Genomic DNA, 20,431 nt, shown 5'->3' with positions numbered 1-20,431 from the left:
GGAGGGGGGAGGGGATGGAGGGGGGAGGGGATGGAGGGGGGAGGGGAGGGGAGGGGAGGGGGGAGAGGGGAGGGGGAGAGGGGAGGGGGGGAAGGGGAGGGAGGGGAGGGGGGGAGAGGGGAGGGGGGGAAGGGGAGGGGAGGGAAGGGAAGGGGAGGGGAGGGGAGGGGGGAAGGGGAGGGGGGGGAAGGGGAGGGGGGGGAAGGGGAGGGGGGGGAAGGGGAGGGGAGGGGGGGAAGGGGAGGGGGGGGGAAGGGGAGGGGGGGAAGGGGAGGGGAGGGGGGGAAGGGGAGGGGAGGGGGGGGAAGGGGAGGGGAGGGGAGGGGGAGGCGAGGGGGGGGGAGGGGACGGGAAGGGGGAGGGACGGGAAGGGGGAGGGGAGGTGGGGAAGGGGGAGGGGGGAGGGGGGGAGGGGAGGAGGGGAGGGGGAGGGAGGGGAGGAGGGGAGGGAGGGGGGGGGAGGGAGGGGAGGTGGGGAAGGGGGAGGGGGGAGGGGGGGAGGGGAGGAGGGGAGGGGGAGGGAGGGGAGGAGGGGAGGGAGGGGGGGGAGGGAGGGGAGGAGGGGGGGGGAGGGAGGGGAGGAGGGGGGGGAGGGAGGGGAGGAGGGGAGGGGGAGGGAGGGGAGGGGAGGGAGGGGGGGGTAGGGGGAGGGAGGGGGGGAGGGGAGGGGGAGAGGGGGAGGGAAGGGGGGAAGGAGGGGGAGGGGAGGAGGGGAGGGGGGAAGGAGGGGGGAGGAGGGGAGGGGGGAAGGAGGGGGGGAGGGGGGAAGGAGGGGGAGGGAAGGGGGAAGGAGGGGGGGGAGGGGGGAGGGGAGGGAGAGGGGGGAGGGGAGGGGAGGGGGGAGGGGGGGAAGGGGAGGGGAGGGGAGGGGAGGGAGGGGAGGGGAGGGGGGGAAGGGGAGGGGAGGGGGGGAAGGGGAGGGGAGGGGAGAAGGGGGAAGGGGAGGGGAGGGGGGAAGGGGAGGGGGGGAGGCGGGAGGAGGGGAGGGGGGAAGGAGGGGGGAGGGGAGGGAAGGGGGGAAGGAGGGGGGAGGGGAGGGGAGGGGGGGGAGGGGGGAAGGGAGGGGAGGGGAGGGGGGGAAGGGGAGGGGAGAAGGGGGGAAGGGGAGGGGAGGGGGGGGAAGGGGAGGGGGGAGGCGAGGGGAGGGGGTGGGGGAGGGGGGGAGGGGACGGAAGGGGGGAGGGGAGGTGGGGGAGGAAGGGGGAGGGGAGGGGGAGGGAGGGGAGGGGAGGGAGGGGGAGGGGAGGGAGGGGGGAGGGGGGGGAGGGGGGAGGGGGAGAGGGAGGGGGGGAGGTAGGGGAAGGAGTGGGAGGGAAGGGCGGGGGGGAAGGGGGGGAAGAAGGGGGGGAAGGGAGGGAGTCGGTATGCGGGGGTGGGGAGGGAGGGAGTGAGGGGTGAGGGGAGGGGGTGTGGGGGTGGGGGTGGGGTGAGGGCAGGGGAGGGTACAATAAGGACACAAGGAGTTCACAGCAGGTAGTTTATTGACAATACAATGTATACACTGCCCAGTAGATCCCGACCGTGTTTTACTTTTCATACAAAGGTTAAAAGAGATTCCCCACCGCTAGCGGGGCAGCTCAAACCCTGCAAGGACCATGGGGAAGATGTTTGATGAACGACAATCCCAGAGAGCCAGCGAGCACCGTTGTCGAAATTACGAATGAACACCACGTCGTCAGGTGTAAAATGTCGAACAGGTCGATGTCGAGCTGGGTAACGCCCGGCAAATCATGGTTATGGTGCACCGATGTCCGGAATAATCAAGCTCAGTTGTGTACGAAGACTGCGGCCCATTAACATCCAATTTGGGGCCACCCCAGTGACATGCGGCGTGGTCCTGTATGAGATAAAAAACACGCCAGCCTGGTGTCCATCGAGCCGAAAGTCTGTTTCTTTAGCTCCCATTAAACCATCTGTATGGTCCTCTCTGCGAAACCATTCAATGCCGGTTGGTATGGGGCAGTGTGGACATGGTGAATCCTGTTGTTTTTCACAATAGCGACAAACTCTTTACTCATGAAGGAGGCGCTGTTATCCGTCACCTGAGGGGCGGCATGTGGTGCAGTAGTTAACACTGGAACTGCAACACTGAGGACCTGGGTTCGAATCCTGTCCCTGGGTCACTGTCTGGATTGGAGTTTGCATATTCTCCCATGTCTGCGTGGGTTTCACCCCCACAACCCAAAGATATGCACGGGAGGGTTTATGGCAGCATGGTGGGTACCGGAGCAATAGGTCAGAAGGTGAAAAGATTGAGGGAGAACTAGGAAGTAGGGCCAGTATGGCTCTGAGGAAGAGCAGTCAGGAAGATGTTGCTGAAAACAGTGGAACTGGTGGCCTGAAGTGCATATGTTTTAATGCAAGAAGTACAACAGGTAAGGCAGATGAACTTAAGAACTTCGATTAGTACTTTGAACGATGATGTTGTTGCCATTACAGAGACCTGGTTGAGGGAAGGACAGGATTAGCAGCTAAACGTTCCAGGATTTAGATGTTTCAGGTGGGATAGAGGGGGATGTAAAAGGGGCGGAGGAGTTGCCCTACTGGTTATGGAGAATATCACAGCTGTACTGCAGGAGGACACCTCAGAGGGCAGTGAGGCTATATGGGTAGAGATCAGGAATAAGAAGGGTGCAGTCACAATGTTGGGGGTTTACTACAGGCCTCCCAACAACCAGCGGGAGATAGAGGAGCAGATAGGTAGACAGATTTTGGAAAGGAGTAAAAGCAACAGGGTTGTGGTGATGGGAGACTTGAACATTCCCAGTATTGACTGGGACTCACTTAGTGCCAGGGGCTTAGACGGGGCGGAGTTTGTAAGGAGCATCCAGGAGGGCTTCTTAAAACAATATGTTGATAGTCCAACTTGGGAAGGGGCTGTACTGGACCTGGTATTGGGGAATGAGCCCGGCCAGGTAGAAGTTTCAGTAGGGGAGCATTTCGGGAACAGTGACCACAATTCAGTGAGTTTTAAAGTGCTGGTGGACAAGGATAAGAGTGGTCCTAGGATGAATGTGCTAAATTAGGGGAAGGCTAATTTTAACAATATTAGGCGGGAACTGAAGAACCTAGATTGGGGGCGGATGTTTGAGGGCAAATCAACATCTGACATGTGGGAGGCATTCAAATGTCAGTTGAAAGGAATTCAGGACCGGCATGTTCCTGTGAGGAAGAAGGATAAATTTGGCAAATTTCGGGAACCTTGGATAACGAGAGATATTGTGGGCCTCATCAAAAAGAAAAAGGAGGCATTTGTCAGGGCTAGAAGGCTGTCTTCAGGTGATGTCCTGGAGGACTGGAGAATAGCCAATGTTGTTCCTCTGTTTAAGAAGGGTAGCAAGGAGAATGCAGGGAACTACAGGCCGGTGAGCCTTACGTCAGTGGTAAGGAAATTACTGGAGAGAATTCTTTGAGACAGGATCTACTCCCATTTGGAAGCAAGTGGACGTATTAGCGAGAGGCAGCACGGTTTTGTGAAGGGGAGATCGTGTCTCACTAACTTGATAGAGTTTTTCGAGGAGTTCACAAAGATGATTGATGCAGGTAGGGCAGTGGATGTTGTCTAAATGGACTTCAGTAAGGCCTTTGACAAGGTCCTTCATGGCAGACTGGCACAAAAGGTGAAGTCACATGGGATCAGGGGTGAGCTGGCAAGATGGATACAGAACTGGCTAGGTCATAGAAGGCAGAGAATAGCAATGGGAGCGTGCTTTGCTGATTGGAGGGCTGTGACTAGTGACCTTTTCCCCGGATTTTCTACTGGACTTGAATTGTAAAACTGGTGACAGAGGCAATTGTGTACCGAATTCCCACATCGGTGCACGGAGTTAGAGGTGGGGATGCTGAGAGACCAGCAGAAGAAGCTCCTGGAGAAGGTGGAGGACCTAGAGAATAGGTCCCGCCGGCAGAACTTGAGAATCGTTGGGCTCCCGGAGGGGTCCGAAGGAGCGGACGCTGGGGCATACATCGGGGGTATGTTTGAGAAGCTGCTGGGGGATGGGGCATTCTCCCGGTCCTTGGAGGTGGGCAGGGCTCACGGAGCGCTCGCGAGGAAGCTGCGAACGGGAGACCCCCCCCCCCAGCCCCGAGGGCAATGGTGGTGAGATTCCACAGGCACTTGGATAAGGAGCGCATTCTACAGTGGACCAAGCAGACACAGAGCTGTAAGTGGGACAACAGTATCCTGCGGGTTTACCACAACCTGAGTGTGGAGGTGGCCAGGGGAAGAGCAGGCTTCAACCAGATTAGGTTGATCCTTTTTAAGAAAAAGGTGAAGTTCGGATTGTTGTATCCGGCCCCTCTCTGGGTCCCGCACGAGGAACAGCACTTTTATTTCGAGTCACCTGAGGACTAGCTGGACTTTGCGAAAAGGAAAGGACTGGTGGTGGACTGAGAACTTTTGAACTTTGCTGCAACGTTCATGTTTTTTTTCTGTTCTTTTAAAAAAAGTTTCTCGTTTTTTGTTTTGTGGAAGCTGTTTGTAATGCCCTTTGCATTGATTTGGGACCAGCAGTAGAGCTGAGTGAGTTAAGGTTTTCATTTGCACTGTTGGGGGATGGAGGTGTGCTTGTTTAGATCTTGGTGTTTTTCTGTTGGGCAATTGTGTGGGGATTGTTTGATGTTGGAGAATGTTTGTATGAGCGGGGGAGAGGGATCAATAGGTGGGAGACTATCCGACGCCAGGGATGGGGGCCACCAAGCTAGCTGGGTGGGCTAGCTCACAGAAGCGCAGTGGGGGGGCGGGGGGGGAGAGGGGGTGCATATGTTTGGTTTGTTAAAGGGGTTGGGTTACAAAGTGTTGTTACTGGGGGGGGAGGGGGTAAATGTTCTGCTGACGAGGGAGGGACTTGGGCTAAGGGACAGAGAGGAGGTTGGGGTGGAGGCTGCCTGGGGACGGGCCGATGGAGGCGCGGAGCATGGGCTGGAGGCAGGCCTAAAAACGGGGATGGCTGATCGCCGAAGTGGGGGGGGGCTATGAGCCCCCAAACTAGGTAGATTGCCTGGAATGTTCGAGGGTTAAATGGGCCGGTCAAGAGGGCACGTGTGTTCGCGGATCTTAGAGGACTGAAGGCGGACATGGTAATGTTGCAGGAGACGCACCTTAGAGGAACTGACCAGATTAGATTGAGGAAAGGCTGGGTCAGTCAGGTTTTTCACTCGGGACTAGACTCAAAGAGGGGTCACGATCCTGATCAATAACGGATGGTGTTTGAGATGGGTAGAATAGTCTCGGATGTGGGACGTCGGTACATTATGGTCAGTGGGAAACTGTAGGGGGTGCAGGTGGTATTAGTAAATGTGTATGCGCCAAATTGGGATGATGTGGAGTTTATAAAGAGGATGCTGGGAAAGATACCGGACCTGGTCTCGCACAGGTTGGTCATGGGAGGGGACTTCAACACAGTTGACCCTGGCTTGGACCGGTCAAGCTCGAAAACGGGCAGGGTGCCAGCAATGGCAAAGGAACTAAAAGGGTTCATGGAGCAGATGGGGGGGGGGGTGGATCCATGGAGATTTGGGCAGCCGAGGGTGAAGGAGTTCTCCTTCTACTCACAGGTGCATAAGGTATACTCCTGGATTGATTTATTTATTTTGAGCAGGGCCTTACTGGCAGGGGTGGGGGACACGGAGTACTCAGCGATCACAATCTCAGACCATGCCCCGCACTGGGTTGACCTGCAGGTTAGTAAAGACAGTAACCAGCGCCCGCACTGGAGGTTAGATGTGGGACTTTTGGCTGACGAAGGGGTTTGCGAGCGGCTGAGGAAATGTATTCAGAACTACCTGCAGGTCAGCGACACGGGGGAAATTTCAGCAGCAGCGGTCTGGGAAGCACTGAAGGCGGTGGTCAGAGGGGAGCTGACCTCGATACGGGCCCACAGGGAGAAGGTGGACAGGGTAGAGACGGACCAACTGGTAAAGGAGATACTACAGCTCGATAGGAGGTATGCGGAGACCCCAGAGGCAGGACTTTAAAGGGAACGACGGAGGCTACAGGCGGACTTCGGCTTGTTAACCACAGGGAGGGCGGAGGAGCGGCTGAGAAAGGCGAGGGGGACAATCTATGAGTATGGAGAGAAGGCCAGAAGAATGCTTGCACAGCAGCTTAGAAAGAGGGAGGCAGCCAGGGAGATAGGGAAAGTAAATGACGGAGATGGGAACCTGGTCGGAGATTCAGCAGGGGTGAATAAGGCATTTTGGGATTTCTACAGTAGGCTGTATAGGTCGGAACCCCCACGGGGCCGGAGGGGATGAGGCACTTCTTGGAGGGGCTGAATTTCCCAAAGGTGGACAGGGTGCTGGTAGAAGGGCTGGGGGCCCCGATCGGGTTGGAAGAGATAGTGGAGGGTCTGAAGGCCATGCAGGCGGGTAAAGCCCCGGGGCCGGACGGGTACCCAGTGGAGTTTTATAAAAAGTTCTCTGGGATATTGGGGCCGGTGTTGATGAGGATGTTCAATGAGACAGGGAAAGAGGGGTGCTGCCCCCGACTATATCACAGGCCACGATTTTGCTGATTCTGAAGCGGGACAAGAACCCGGAGCTGTGTGGGTCCTACAGGCTGATATCCCTGTTGAATGTGGATGCCAAATTGCTGGCCAAAACTTTGTCCTCCAGGATTGAGGATTGTGTTCCGGATGTGATTGCGGAGGACCAGACGGGGTTTGTTAAGGGCAGGCAGTTGGTGGCCAATGTAAGAAGGCTGTTAAATGTGATCATGATGCCCCCGGAAGTTAGGGAGGTGGAGGTAGTGATCGCAATGGATGCAGAAAAGGCTTTTGATCGGGTAGAATGGGATTATCTGTGGGAGATACTGGGACGGTTCGGATTTGGGCGGGGCTTTATTGACTGTTGTTCGCGCTAGCTATAGAGCCGTTGGCAATTGCTCAGAGCCTCAAGGGGCTGGTCCGGGGGAGGGGGGGGGGGGGCGTGGGTGGAGCACAGAGTCTCGCTTTATGCAGACAACCTGCTTCTGTATGTATCGGACCCAATAGAGGGGATGGAAGAAATCATGAGGATTATAGAGGAATTTGGCCAGTTTTTGGGGTATAAGCTAAATATGGGGAAAAGTGAGATATTTGCGATCCAGGCGAGGGGACAGGAGAGGCGATTGGGGAAGCTGCCGTTTAGATTAGTAGGGGGAAGCTTTAGGTACCTAGGCATTCAAGTGGCGCAGGAATGGGACCGGCTGCATAAATTAAATCTGGCCCGACTAGTAGACCAAATGAAGGACGATTTTCGGAGGTGGGACGTGCTTCCGTTGTCACTGGCTGGGAGGGTGCAGACTGTGAAGATGACGGTCCTCCCGAGATTCCTGTTTGTGTTTCAATGTCTCCCCATTTTATTCCGCGGTCCGTTTTTAAACAGGTCAACAAAGTGATCACTGTCGTGTTATGTACTCTGGGATAACATAGGCTGCAACTGGATGCAGCTTTAACCAAAAGATACTCCAGACCTTGAAGTTAGTTCAATCTGATCTATTGAACCAGTTAGCACAGTTCTCTGCGAGTTCGACTCTCTGCTAACCTAAGTGTGGTTACTCTGTCTGACTGAACCAGACTAGCTCTTAGCCACGTGCTGGAGGTGTGATACTGTACATACGCCCTGACTCACTCTGTAGATGTTCATCAGTGGAAAGCGGTGGAGTGTGAGTCCCTTGTGCCTTTTATAGTGAGATACCACCCCTGCGTGTCCTGCCTGCTCATTGGTCATGTCCTGTTCTCTGTGTTCATTAGCTGCCTGTCTGTATATCATTATCTGCATGTCTGCATATCATGACAATCACTGGCTTCGTTTGGGCGGGCAAGACCCCGCGAGTAAGGAAGGTAATGCTTGAGCATTGCTTGGGCGGCGAATATAGCCATGATCAGGAAGTGGGGGAGGGGTCGGCATGGGAGCGTATGGAGGCGGCTTCATGCAAGGGCACCAGTCTGGGGGCATTGGTAACTGTGCCTCTGCCATTAATGCCGGCACGGTACCCCATCAGCCCCGTAGTGGTGGCGGCCCTGAGAGTCTGGGGGCAATGGAGGAGACATGTGGGAGCAGAGGGAGCATCGGTCTGGTCTCCAATCTGTAATAATCACGGTTTGCCCCGAGAAGGATGGACGGGGGGAGGGTTCCGGATTTGGCGGAGTGCAGGGATTGAGAGGATGGGGGATATGTTTATAGAGGGAGCTTTCCGAGTTTGAGGGCACTGGAGGAGATGTTTGGGTTGGCGAGGGGAAACAAATTCAGGTATCTGCAGGTGTCCTACGTAAACAGGTGTCAACCTTCCCGCTCCTACCGCTAACGGGGATTCAGGACAGGGTAGTTTCCAGAGGGTGGGTAGGAGACGGGAGCGTCTCAGACATTTACAAGGAACTTATGAGGTCAGAGGAGACGCAGACCGAGGAGCTGAAGCGCAAGTGGGAGGAGGAGCTGGGAGGAGAGATAGAAGATGGTCTATGGGCGGACGCGTTGCGTAGAGTCAACACGTCCGCAACATGTGCCAGGCTCAGCCTGATACAGTTCAAGGTTGTTCATCGGGCTCACATGACAGTGGCCCAGATGAGCAGATTCTTTGGGGGGGCAGACAGGTGTGCAAAATATGTGGGAGGACCAGCGAACCATGTCCACATGTTCTGGGCATGTCCGAAGCTTAGGGGATTTTGGCAGGGGTTTGCAGATGTCAAGTCCACGGTATTAAAAACAAGGGTGGCACTGAGTCCAGAGGTGGCGATTTTCGGGGTGGGAATCCAGGAGGAGAAAGAGGCAGACGTTCTGGCCTTTGCTTCCCTGGTAGCCCAGAGACAGATACTATTAGCTTGGAGGGACTCAAGGCCCTGGCTATCGGACATGGCTAGCTTTCTCTGTTTGGAGAAAATCAAGTTCGACTTGAGAGGGTCGCTGTTAGGGTTCGCCCAGAGCTGGCAACCGTTCGTCGACTTCTTCGCGAAAAATTAATCGTCAGCAGAAGTGGGGGGGGGGGGGGGGGGGTTAGTTTAGCTTAGAGTAGGGGGTTAATAAAGGCGGGACCTGGAAGGGAGGAAGATGGCTTTTTCACTATGTTTATAGTTTCATGTACATTGTTTATTTTGTTGTTATTATAATACCAAAAATACCTCAATAAAATGTTTATTAAAAAAAAAAGGCATACGGCATGCTTGCCTTCATTGGCCGGGGCATTGAGTATAAGAATTGGCAAGTCATGTTGCAGCTGTATAGAACCTTAGTTAGGCCACACTTAAGAGTATAGTGTTCAATTCTGGTCGCCACACAACCAGAAGGATGTGGAGGCTTTAGAGAGGGTGCAGAAGAGATTTACCAGAATGTTGCCTGGTATGGAGGGCATTAGCTATGAGGAGTGGTTGAATAAACTCGGTTTGTTCTCACTGGAATGAAGGAGATTGAGGGGTGACCTGATAGAGGTCTACAAAATTATGAGTGGATAGTCAGAGACTTTTTCCCAGGGTAGAAGGGTCAATTACTAGAGGGCATAAGTTTAAGGTGCGAGGGGCAAGGTTTAGAGTAGATGTACGAGGCAAGTTTTTTACACAGAGGGTAGGGGGAGTCTGGAACTCGCTGCCGGAGGAGGTGGTGGAAGCAGGGACGATAGTGACATTTAAGGGGCATCTTGACAAATACATGAATAGGATGGGAATAGAGGGATACGGACCCCAGAGGTGTAGAAGATTTCAGTTTAGACGGGCATCATGGTCGGCGCAGGCTTGGAGGGTCGAAGGGCCTATTCCTGTGCTGTATATTTCTTTGTTCTTTGTTCTTAGGTGGGTTGGCCACACTAAATTGCTCCTTAAATGGGAAAAAAAGAATTGGGTACTCTAAATTTATTTTAAAAAATAAAATGTTACCTGGACGCTTTGAATGCTGAAAATCATAACAAGGTTAAGGAATTTGAAAGTTCCACAAGTTTCAGTCTTGGAGATGATAATACCCCGAAGTCGGTGAAAAGAGTGGTGATCCCTTGCAATATTGCTGGAGTGAATCATTCTATTCACACAGATGTTGTGTCAAGTGAGATACCTTTGCTTGAGCAGACCGTCGATGAAGAAAGCACACGTGAAACTGGATATGGAACAGGATAAGGCAACAGTTTTTGGAAAGACGGTGGACTTACAATTTACACAGTCCCATTACTGACAAATACTATTTCAGGTGCAGTTGTTCAGGATGTGTCATTAGCAACTGGAAATGGGACTTTAGCTGATATAAAGCTTGTTGTATTGAAACTGCATTGGCAATTTGCACATCCTCGGAGACGGAAACATTTATTAGAGGATGCAGGGGTAAGGGATGAAGACTATATTAAGCTGATTGAACAGGTTAGTGATCGCTGTGAGGTTTGTAGGAATAATAATAATAATAATCTTTATTGTCTTAAGTAGGCTTACATTAACACTGCAATGAAGTTACTGTGAAAAGCCCCTAGTCGCCACATTCCGGCGCTTGTTCGGTTACACAGAGGGAGAATTCAGATTGTCCAATTCACCTAACAGCACATCATTCGGGACTTGTAGGAGGAAACCAGAGCACCCGGAGGAAACCCACGCAGACACGGGGAGAACGTGCAGACTCCGCACAGACAGTGACCCAAGCCGGGAATCGAACTTGGACCCTGGTGCTGTGAAGTAACAGTGCTAACCACTGTGCTATCGTGCCTCCCTTCAACTCTCTGTGCTGCAGTTTTCAGAAGTCTTTTTCCATTCATATAATATTCAGCTCCTTTATTCTTCCTAGCAAAGTGCATAACGTCACATTTCCATACATTACATTCCATCTGCCAAGCTTCTGACCACTCAGCTAACCTGCCTATATCCCTCTGTAGACTCTTTGTGTCATCCACACCATTTGCCTTCTCACATATTTTTGTGTAATCTGCAAACTTGGCAATTGTGCATGCACTTCCCTCGTCCAATGAAGTCATTAACATATATTGTAAATAATTGATGGGACTTTCGGTCATGACATCGAGATGGAGGTCGCACGTTGGATGGCTCCCACTAGAACTGCAGGTTTTTGGCCCTTTATGCCCGCCCAGTTGTTTTGGGACAATTTTGGATGATCAGGTGTTGTAAAGTATGAAGAAGTCACAGGATGTCAAAGTTACAGAAGAAGAATCGGAAAGAAGGGGGTGAACGAAAGTCCGCTGACGAGTTCAGCTGTGAGTACAGCAGAAGGAAAGATGGCGGGTGTGAGCCCATCGGGTGGGGCTGCGCCCATTACGGTGGATAAGCTGTCCGAAGTGATGGCGGGGAGTTTGAGCGGCTGTTCTCTTCGCAATTTGATGGGCATTGAAAAGAGATGATGACTTTGTTGAAGGAGTGGGTGGGTGAGACTTTTGCCCCGATTAAGGCGGCTTTATAAAGAAGGTGAGGGAGCAAGGAGCGGAGGAGGACCCCTCCCTCTTTGAGTTGGACAGGACCCACCGGTCGCTCAGATCAAAGCAAAGATGAATAAGCCACCCAGGGCTGTGACAGTATCCTTCCACTGTTATCAGATAAAGGTCAAAGTTGGGCGAAGCTGAACCTAGAGGTGAGGTGGGAAGGCGGTGGTATTCGGATATACCAGGATCTCACGGCAGAGTTGGTGAGGACAGGGCGGCCATTGGCCGGGAGAAGGCGGCATCATACAGAGTAGCATGAGGTTTGGGTGGTCTGCTCGGCGAAGCTGAGGGTGACTCGCAGCTCTATGGTTGTCTACTTTTTAAAAAATAAAGTTAGTGTACCCAATTATTTTTTTCCAATTAAGGGGCAATCTAGCGTGGCCAATCCACCGAACCTGCCCATGTGCACACTCCACATGGACAGTGACTTGGGGGTCAAACCCGGGTCCTCAGAGCTGTGAGGCAGCAGTGCTAACCACTGTGCCACCCCGCCGCTCCTTAAGGATGTCTACTTTGAGATGGCGGGGGAGGCCGAGGTATTTGTGAAAGCTGGAGGACTGGGATTAAGGTGAGTTTGGACTTTGATGTGTCGATCTTTCCCGGTTGTTTTTCTCTTTATTCCCCCTTTTTTCTTGCTTTTGGTTTTTATTTATGCTTGATGAGGGAATGATCGGCTGGGACCTGATGTTTTTTGGGGTCTGGAGTACTATTGGGTGGGGAGTTTGGAAGGTTTGGGTGTGCGGGGGGGGGGATTTGGTGTTGATTTTGTTTTTGTGTGGGAGATGGGGCTCTGGTGGGGGCCATCTTGCTAGCCAACGTAAGTTGGCTAGTGAGCGGGAGCGAGCCAGGAAGAGGGGTTGCATGTGTGCTCTGTTTCACCCCCGCCTCACCAGACTGTGCCATACAACCTGAAGGCTTCTCAATACATCGGATGGACCGCACGGCATCATCTGGCAAAGCAAAGGGTGGAGGGGTTTGCCTCCTCATCAACTCCTCCTGGTGCCCGGACGTGGCGACCGTGGTGACCTATTGCTCCCCGGATCTGGAATACCTGACCGTGAAGTGCCGCCCATACTACTTTCCACGGTGTTCACTTCAGCCATCATCACAGCCGTCTACATCCCACTCCAGGTGGAAGCAAAGAAGGCACTTGATGTATTGTATACCGTTATAATAACAATGAAATAGAACATCTGGAGGCCTTGTTCATTGTGGCCGGGATCTTCAACAAGGTCAACGCCAAGAGTGTACCGCCAAAATTCCACCAACGCATCTGTCCCACCAGGGGCCCCAACATCCTTGACCACTGCTACTCAAACATCAAATGCACCTACCGATTCATCTGCACTTCAGAAAATCGGACCATAAGACGGTGCTCCTTCTCCCGGCATATAAGCAGAAACTTAAACGGGAGAATCCGGTTAAGAAGGTCGTGTGTGCAATGCTGGTCCGAGGCAAGTTGGAGTCAGTGGACTGGTCCATATTCAAGAACTCAGCGGCCAACCTAAAAGAGTTTTCCACCACCGCCACAGACTTCATCAGCAAATGTGTCGAAGATTGCGTGCCAAAGAAGGTAGTATGTCCCCAACCGAAAATCATGGTTTTAACTGGGAGATCTGCTCCCTACTGAAGGCTAGGTTGGAGGCGTTCAAGACAGGCGACCCTGATCTATACAAGAAATCTAGGTACCATCTCCGCAAAGCTATCAGGGACGCCAAGAGACAATACCAGACTAAGCTAGAATCACAGACTGACGACACAAACTCTCGTCGGTTGTGGCAAGGCTTAAACAACAAAGCAGTCGAGTATAATCTCCACCAACAATGCAACCCTCCCCGATGAAACTAACAAACCATTGTCAACTGCCCCAGCAGCCTCGGCACACCCATACCTACTGTCACAACCTCTAAAGTCAGATCGACCTTCTTCAAAGTGAACCCTCGGAAAGCAACGGGTCCTCACCGTCCGGTGGCCCTGACATTGATCATTATGAAGCACTTTGAGAGTTGGTCATGAGATACATCAACTCGATACTTCCCAGAATGCCTTGATCCACTGCAATTCGCATACTGCCACAACCGGTCCACAGCAAACGCTGTCTCCCTGGCCGAACACTCATCCATGGAGCATCTCGACAACAAGGACTCCTACGTCAGACTCCTATTCATTGACTACAGCTCCGCCTTCAACACCATAATCCCAGCCAAGCTCATATCAAAGCTCCAAAACCTAGGACTTGGCTCCTCAATCTGCAACTGGATCCTCGACTTTCTGACCCTTGGACCACAATCAGTAAGAGTAAACAACAGCATCTCCTCCACAATAGTCCTCAATACCAGGGCCCCGCAAGGCTGCGTACTTAGCCCCCTACTCTACTCCCTGTACACACACGACTGCGTGGCAAAACTTGGTTCCAACTCCATCTACAAGTTTGCTGATGACACGACTGTAGTGGGGCCGGATCTCAAACAACGATGAGTCAGAATACAGGAGGAAGATAGAGAACCTAGTGGCATGGCACAACAACAATCTCTCCATCAATGTCAGCAAAACTAAAGAGCTGGTAATTGATTTCAGGAAGCAAAGTACTGTACACACCCCTGTCAGCATCAACGGGGCCGAGGTGGAACAAAGAACAAAGAAATGTACAGCACAGGAACAGGCCCTTCGGCCCTCCAAGCCCGTGCCGACCATACTGCCCGACTAAACTACAATCTTCTACACTTCCTGGGTCCGTATCCTTCTATTCCCATCCTATTCATATATTTGTCAAGATGCCCCTTAAATGTCCCTATCGTCCCTGCTTCCACCACCTCCTCCGGTAGCGAGTTCCAGGCACCCACTACCCTCTGCGTAAAAAACTTGCCTCGTACATCTACTCTAAACCTTGCCCCTCTCACCTTAAACCTATGCCCCCTAGTAATTGACCCCTCTACCCTGGGGAAAAGCCTCTGACTATCCACTCTGTCTATGCCCCTCATAATTTTGTATACCTCTATCAGGTCTCCCCTCAACCTCCTTCGTTCCAGTGAGAACAAACCGAGTTTATTCAACCGCTCCTCATAGCTTATGCCCTCCATACCAGGCAACATTCTGGTAAATCTCTTCTGCACCCTCTCTAAAGCCTCCACATCCTTCTGGTAGTGTGGCACCCAGAATTGAACACTATACTCCAAGTGTGGCCTAACTAAGGTTCTATACAGCTGCAACATGACTTGCCAATTCTTATACTCAATGCCCCGGCCAATGAAGGCAAGCATGCCGTATGCCTTCTTGACTACCTTCTCCACCTGTGTTGCCCCTTTCAATGACCCGTGGACCTGGAGATGGTTGACAGCTTCAAATTCCTAGGTGCACATCACCAACAATCTGTCCTGGTCCACCCACGTCGACGCTACGACCAAGAAAGCACAACAGCGCATATACTTCCTCAGGAAACAAAGGGAATTTGGGATGTCCACATTGACTGTTACCAATTTTTACAGATGCACCATAGAAAGCATTCTATCGGGCTGCATCACAGCCTGGTATGGCAACTGCTCGGCCCAGGACTACAAGAAACTGCAGAGAATCGTGAACACAGCCCAGTCCATCACACAAACCTGCCTCCCATCCATTGACTCCATCTACACCTCCCCCTGCCTTGGGAAAGCGGGCAGCATCAAAGACCCCTCCCACCCTGAGGGTGAGAGGCCCCGGTAACTATAGACCAGTGAGCCTTACTTCTGTTGTGGGCAAAATCTTGGAAAGGTTTATAAGAGATAGGGTGTATAATCATCTGGAAAGGAATAATTTGATTAGACATAGTCAACACGGTTTCGTGAAGGGTAGGTCGTGCCTCACAAACCTTATTGAGTTCTTTGACAAGGTGACCAAACAGGTGGATGAGGGTAAAGCAGTTGATGTGGTGTATATGGATTTCAGTAAAGCGTTTGATAAGGTTCCCCACGGTAGGCTACTGTAGAAAATACAGAAGCATGGGATTCAGGGAGATTTAGCAGTTTGGATCAGAGATTGGCTAGCTGGAAGAAGACAAAGGGTGGTGGTTGATGGGAAGTGTTCAGACTGGAGTCCAGTTACTAGTGGTGTACCACAAGGATCTGTTTTGGGGCCACTGCTGTTTGTCATTTTTATAAATGACCTGGAGGAGGGCGTAGAAGGATGGGTGAGTAAATTTGCAGATGACACTAAAGACGGTGGAGTTGTGGACAGTGCGGAAGGATGTTACAAGTTACAGAGGGACATAGATAAGCTGCAGCGCTGGGCTGAGAGGTGGCAAATGGAGTTTAATGCAGAAAAGTGTGAGGTAATTCATTTTGGAAGGAATAACAGGAAGACAAAGTACTGGGCTAATGGTAAGATTCTTGGCAGTGTGGATGAGCAGAGAGATCTCGGTGTCCATATACATAGATCCCTGAAAGTTGCCACTCAGGTTGAGAGGGTTGTTAAGAAGGCGTACGGTGTGTTAGCTTGTATTGGTAGAGGGATTGAGTTTCGGAGCCATGAGGTCATGTTGCAGCTGTACAAAACTCTGGTGCGGCCGCATTTGGAGTATTGCGTGCAATTCTGGTCGCCGCATTATAGGAAGGATGTGGAAGCATTGGAAAGGGTGCAGAGGAGATTTACCAGAATGTTGCCTGGTATGGAGGGAAGATCTTATGAGGAAAGGCTGAGAGACATGAGGCTGTTTTCGTTAGAGAGAAGAAGGTTAAGAGGTGACTTAATTGAGGCATACAAGATGATCAGAGGATTGGATAGGGTGGACAATGAGAGCCTTTTTCCTCGGATGGTGATGTCTAGCACGAGGGGACATAGCTTTAAATTGAGGGGAGATAGATATAAGACAGACGTCAGAGGTAGGTTCTTTACTCAGAGAGTAGTAAGGGTGTTGCATTGCGCAGGTCAAGGAGACACAGCCTGAGTGAGTGAGACACAGACAGAGTGAGAATTTGCTAATTTGGTGCAGTGAGGTAATTCGGTGAAGAGTGGGAGAAGGTGCTTTTTCCCTACTGTTTTGTTCTCTCTCTTTCTTCGGGCCTAATTTCAGGAGCCGTTCGGAGGAGGAGGAGCAGTCTCTGTGAGTAACGGTAACTTCCTGTTTTCCAGTTTTTTTTCCAAAAGTGACGTCAGAGGGAAGCTGTGATCTGATTGGTTGATAGCAAATCTGCCCCAAATCTAAAAAAAAACACAGCTAAACTCGTAAACTTAAATTAAACTAATTAATTAATTAGTGATGGCTGGTCAGGTGATGTGCTTGAGCTGCTTGATGTGGGAGCTGGCAGATCCCATTGCGAGCTGCAGCGACCACATCTGCAGTAAGTGTTGGCTGCTCGAAGAGCTCCGGCTCAAAGTTGATGAGCTGGAGTCTGAGCTTCAAACACTGAGGCACATCCGAGAGGGGGAGACTTACCTGGACACTGTGTTTCAGGAGTCAGTCACACCTGTCAGAGTAAGTAGTTTAAATCCTGCCAGTGGCCAGGGACAGCAGGGTGTGACTGCAAGTCAGGCAGGTAAAGGGAACCAGTAGTCAGGAACTCAGGAGCCTCAGCCCTTGACCCTGTCCAACAGGTATGAGGCACTTGCTCCCTGTGTGGATGGCGAACAGAGCTGCAGGAAGGATGAGTCAGCTGACCAAGGCACCATGGTTCAGCAGGCCATTCAAGGGGAGGGAGTAAATAGGCAAGTTGTAGTTGTAGGGGATTCTATTATCAGGGGGATAGATAGTATCCTTTGTGAGCAGGATAAAGAGTCCCGCATGGTATGTTGCCTGCCCGGTGCTAGGGTGCGGGACATCTCTGACCAGCTTGAAAGGATACTGGAGAGGGAGGGGGAGGATCCAGTTGTTGTGGTCCATGTCGGTACCAATAACATAGGCAAGTCTAGGAAAGAGGACCTGTTTAGAGATTCTAAAGAGCTAGGATTCAAATTAAAAAACAGGTCCTCAAGGATCATGATCTCCAGATTACTGCCCGAGCCACGTGCAAATTGGCATAGGGAGGCAAGAATAAGGGAAGTTAACACGTGGCTGAAAGAGTGGTGTGGGAAAGAGGGGTTCCTTTTCATGGGACACTGGCATCAGTTTTGGGACAGGGGGGACCTATACCGTTGGGATGGTCTCCACCTGAACCAAGCTGGGATCAGTGTTCTGGTGAAAAGAGTAAATAGGGTGGTCAATAGGACTTTAAACTAAAGATTGGGGGGGAAGGGAAAGTCAGGGAACCAAGAGGTGAAGTAATCAGTGGGAAGCGTAGCTGCTTAGGAATACAAAAAAGCACGAAAAGACAAAACTCAGGAGAGGTTACGATAGTCCCCATCCCACAAAATATGACACAGTGTATGGAAAGGCTCAGTAAACCAAGGTCCACCACATTAAGAAAACAAAAAGGGACGGTCAATAGAGAATTAAAGGTGCTATATTTAAATGCGCGAGTGTACGGAACAAGGTAGATGAGCTTGTGGCCCAGATTGTGACTGGCAGGTATGATGTGGTAGGCATCACAGAGACATGGTTGCAAGGGGTTCAGGACTGGCATTTAAACATCCAGGGATTCACAACCTATCAAAAAGACAGAGAGGTGGGCAGAGGGGGCGGGGTTACCTTGTTAATTAGGAATGAAATTAAATCAATAGCACTAAACGACATAGGGTCAGATGATGTGGAGTCTGTGTGGGTAGAGTTGAGGAACCACAAAGGCAAGAAAAACATAATGGGAGTTATGTACAGGCCTCCTAACAGTGGTCAGGACCGGGGGCACAAAATGCACCATGAAATAGAAAGTGCATGTCAGAAAGGCAAGGTCACAGTGATCATGGGGGACTTCAATATGCAGGTGGACTGGATAAATAATGCTGCCAGTGGACCCAAGGAAAGGGAATTCATTGAATGTTTACAGGAGGGCTTTTTGGAACAGCTGGTGATGGAGCCCACGAGGGAACAGGCCATTCTGGACTTAGTGTTATGTAATGAGCCAGACTTGATTAAAGATCTTAAAGTAAGGGAGCACTTAGGAGGCAGTGATCATAATATGGAAGAATTCAATCTCCAATTTGAAAGAAAGAAGGTAGAATCAGATGTAAAGGTGTTACAGTTAAATAAAGGTAACTACAGGGGCATGAGGGAGGAACTGACGAAAATCGACTGGGAGCAGAGCCTAGTGGGAAAGACAGTAGAACAGCAATGGCAGGAGTTTCTGGGAGTAATTGAGGACACAGTACAGAGGTTCATCCCAAAGAAAAGAAAGGTTATCAGAGGGGGGATTAGGCAGCCATGGCTGACAAAGGAAGTTAGGGAATGCATCAAAGCAAAAGAGAAAGCCTATAATGTGGCAAAGAGTAGTGGGAAGTCAGGAGATTGGGAAGGCTACAAAAACAAACAGAGGATAACAAAGAGAGAAATAAGGAAAGAGAGGATCAAATATGAAGGTAGGCTAGCCAGTAACATTAGGAATGATAGTAAAAGTTTCTTTAAATACATTAAAAACAAACGGGAGGCAAAAGTTGACATTGGGCCGCTCCAAAATGACGCTGGTAATCTAGTGATGGGAGACAAGGAAATAGCTGAGGAACTAAATAAGTACTCTGCGTCAGTCTTCACAGTAGAAGACATGAGTAATATCCCACCAATTCCGGAGAGTCAGGGGGCAGAGTTGAATGTGGTAGCCAACACAAAGGAGAAAGTGCGAGAGAAACTAAGAGGTCTAAAAATTGATAAATCTCCAGGCCCAGATGGGCTACATCCTAGAGTTCTAAAGGAGATAGCTGAAGAAATAGTGGAGGCGTTAGTTATGATCTTTCAAAAGTCACTGGAGTCAGGGAAAGTCCCAGAGGATTGGAAAATCGCTGTTGTAACCCCCCTGTTCAAGAAGGGAACAAGGAAAAAGATGGAAAATTATAGGCCAATTAGCCTAACCTCGGTTGTTGGCAAGGTTCTAGAATCCATTGTTAAGGATGAGATTTCTAAATTCTTGGAAGTGCAGGGTCAGATTAGGACAAGTCAGCATGGATTTAGTAAGGGGAGGTCGTGCCTGACAAACCTGTTAGAGTTCTTTGAAGAGATAACAAATAGGTTAGACCAAGGAGAGCCAATGGATGTTATCTATCTTGACTTCCAAAAGGCCTTTGATAAGGTGCCTCACGGGAGACTGCTGAGTAAAATAAGGGCCCATGGTATTCGAGGCAAGGTACTAACATGGATTGACGATTGGCTGTCAGGCAGAAGGCAGAGAGTTGGGATAAAAGGTTCTTTTTCGGAATGGCAACCGGTGACGAGTGGTGTCCCGTAGGGTTCAGTGTTGGGGCTACAGCTGTTCTCTTTATATATTAACGATCTAGATGACGGGACTGGGGGCATTCTGGCTAAGTTTGCCGATGATACAAAGATAGGTGGAGGGGCAGGTAGTATGGAGGAGGTGGGGAGGCTGCAGAAAGATTTAGACAGTTTAGGAGAGTGGTCCAAGAAATGGCTGATGAAATTCAACTTGGGTAAGTGCGAGGTCTTGCACTTTGGAAAAAAGAATAGAGGCATGGACTATTTTCTAAACGGAGACAAAATTCATAATGCTGAAGTGCAAAGGGACTTGGGAGTCCTAGTCCCGGATTCTCTAAAGGTAAACTTGCAGGTTGAGTCCGTAATTAAGAAAGCAAATGCAATGTTGTCATTTAAATTTTTTTTTTTTATTCTCCTCCATTTTCACATTTTCTCCCACATTTACATCCATCAACGATAAACAATAATCAGCAAGATATGTCAGTCCCCATAATAACAACAACGATCCCATCTACCCACCAACCCCCAAACCTCAACCCGCATGTTTACATAAACAAATGACAAAAATAAATCAGGGATTACCCGTAGTCACCCTTAATCTTACACAGCTCCCCCCCACCCGTAGTCACCCTTAATCTTACACAGCTCCCACCCCCCCACCCCAGGTCTCCAGCTCCTCCCGTCCACTGCCTCTTGTAAAACTCCTCCCCCTACCCTCGGTTTCTTCCCCCCCAACTTTTGGGCCAAGTTATGGGCCAAGTGCGGGCAACTGGGACTAGCTTAATGGT

The 20,431-nt window shown here is 51.0% G+C and overlaps 1 long non-coding RNA gene across 1 annotated transcript in view; it reads left to right on the top strand.

The window, feature by feature from the left end:
- The window catches only part of LOC140421334 (uncharacterized), a 3,107-nt gene extending 1,230 nt beyond the window's left edge, over positions 1–1,877 (top strand). Inside the window, exon 2 of the long non-coding RNA XR_011946717.1 lies at positions 1,544–1,877. This is a non-coding gene — a long non-coding RNA (uncharacterized lncRNA). The remainder of the gene's footprint in view (positions 1–1,543) is intronic.
- Positions 1,878–20,431: the final 18,554 nt, after the last annotated feature.

This window comes from Scyliorhinus torazame, chromosome 5, assembly GCF_047496885.1.
Source record: "Scyliorhinus torazame isolate Kashiwa2021f chromosome 5, sScyTor2.1, whole genome shotgun sequence".
NCBI lineage: Eukaryota > Metazoa > Chordata > Chondrichthyes > Carcharhiniformes > Scyliorhinidae > Scyliorhinus > Scyliorhinus torazame.
This window is presented reverse-complemented; position numbering and strand designations above follow the sequence as displayed.